The sequence below is a fragment of the Dasypus novemcinctus genome, chromosome 10, assembly GCF_030445035.2.
Source record: "Dasypus novemcinctus isolate mDasNov1 chromosome 10, mDasNov1.1.hap2, whole genome shotgun sequence".
Classification (NCBI taxonomy): domain Eukaryota; kingdom Metazoa; phylum Chordata; class Mammalia; order Cingulata; family Dasypodidae; genus Dasypus; species Dasypus novemcinctus.
This window is the reverse complement of record NC_080682.1, coordinates 20,687,032-20,689,236: the sequence shown is the minus strand read 5'-3', so window position 1 is coordinate 20,689,236 and position 2,205 is coordinate 20,687,032.

Sequence of the window (2,205 nt, the reverse complement as noted above, 5' to 3'; positions counted from 1 at the left end):
GCGCTGGGAACTTTATTACTTCCCCATGATCATTACTTACTGCTTCTTGTCCATGGTCCTAAAAGAAGCAGCAGTGAAAACTTTATGTGATAAGGGCCTTAGGGATATTCTTCAGAGAGAATTAGCTGGAGAAGGGATAAGGCTGAAACCCTAGTTCTGAATGAGGAAGGGAAAGAGAGCAAGCAAGCAGTCTCCCTAGGCCAGTCGCAACTCCTGCTGAAACCCAAGGGAAATTCGGCAATGTCTGCAGACATATTTTTTTTGTCACAACTGGGGAAAGGGTGCTACTGGCATCTTGGATAGAGGCCAGGGTTGCTGCTGAACATTCTACAATGCACAGGACAGCTTCCCACAAGACTTATCCGGTCCCAAATGTCAGTAATGTCAGTGTTGGAAAACTCTGGCCTAGGTCTAAGAAGAGCCTTGGGCCCTCAGCTCACCCTGGACAAGGGTCAGGAGGGAGGACGCTGGATGCTGACACAGCAGAGGAGGCCTACTCCACCTTCCCCAGGCCCTGGTTCTTTCTTAATAGCCAGTGTGACTCATGGCCCTTCCCCTCCACTCCTGAACCTGGCGGAACCTCTCCTGGTGGAGAGAGCAGTCATCCTTCCCAGGCGTGACTCACAACCCATGCCCCAGATGGAGACCTCTCCCTGCTGTAGACAGGTGCTCTGGCCTCTGGGGAGAGGGAATAGGCCCCCGGGGTTGCAGTTATTCCCCCATTACCTTCTTGCTCACTGAACCTCTGTCTGCTCCGACACCCCCCACCTCCTTACAAGCTCTCTCTTAGCTGTCCTGGAACTCGCCAGAAGCTCTTGGTGAGCTGACACTACCAGGATTGCTGAGCAAAAGTTGAGCCCCTGAAGAGAAAGCTGGGGGAAGATGGTAGGGTTTTCTCAGGTACGGAATAAAAACTGTGGACTTGCCTCCAGGTTTTTCTCAGATATCCAGGTCTCCAGGGTCTGCTGCTGGGAAGCAGCTATGTTGGTGTTTGGAGAGATTCATTTAATTTTCCAACCAGATTTTATTGGGTCCTAATTCCAAACCCCAGCTCTGTAAGCACATTCCCTGCCCTCGGGGAGTTTACAGTCTAGCCGGGATAGCAAAACCCACACCTTTAAACCGATTTTAACAGGCTTCAAAAAGGACTCAGTGCTGGCAGAGGTTTTAAAGGAGCAGATGGCCAGGTTTCAGAGCCATGGCCAGGGTTGTCTAAAGTTGCAGACAGAGGCTGCCCTCTGAATCCCACAGGCTAAGGCTGTGTCCTGCTGCTAGTCTCCCAACTGTATGACCTTCTCCACAAAATGTTGGCAACAGTACAACCTCGGGCTAAATGAGACCCTGAACTGCTCCCTGCTGTTCATATGCAGTTGGGTAGGTCCTGTCCCAAGAAGGAGGGTGTGGATGTCTCCAGATTGTTCTGTCCCTGTGGGGAAATGGCACACATGGGCAGCTTGCTGATTAGGAGGTGCGGCTATCCGCTCCTTACAGAAAAGGTGAAGCCCTGTAACTGTATAGCAATTGTATTGAGCTTGATCTAGAAGCATCCTTCCCTCTTCTTGGGAAAGAAGTTCCTGCTTCATGTGTCTCTCTGACAATGGCTATACTTTATTGATTATGTAACAGATATTGTGCTATTCATTTTTTTCTTGAATTTTGAGCTTTTACCCAAATTCATCAAAATTCAAATCAAATAAGAGAGTTCTGTATGAAACCTCCTTTAGAAAAATCAAACGGATTATAATTAGGAATTGATGTGATATTTTGTAAAACCCTAGAACTTACTGGATCATTTTCTGCATGTCGTTTTATTATCATTATTAGAGAAGTTGTAGATTTACAGAAAAAGCATGCATAAAGTACAGAGTTCCCATTTAACACCCTATTATTAACACCTTGCATTATTGTGGCACATTTATTAATCATGAAAGAACATTTTTATAATTGTACTATTAATTATAGTCCATCATTTACAATAGTGTTTACTGCCTTATATATTTAAAAAAATTTAATTCTAGTAACATGCAGAACCTAAAATTTCCTCTTTGAACCACCTTCAAATATATAATTCAGTGCTGTTAATGACATTCATGATGTTGTTTTACCATCACCACTCCATTAATGAAACTTTATGATCAACCCAAACAGAAACTTTGTACAATTTAAGCATTAATTCCCCATTCCTTACTCCCATGGTGCTAGTCA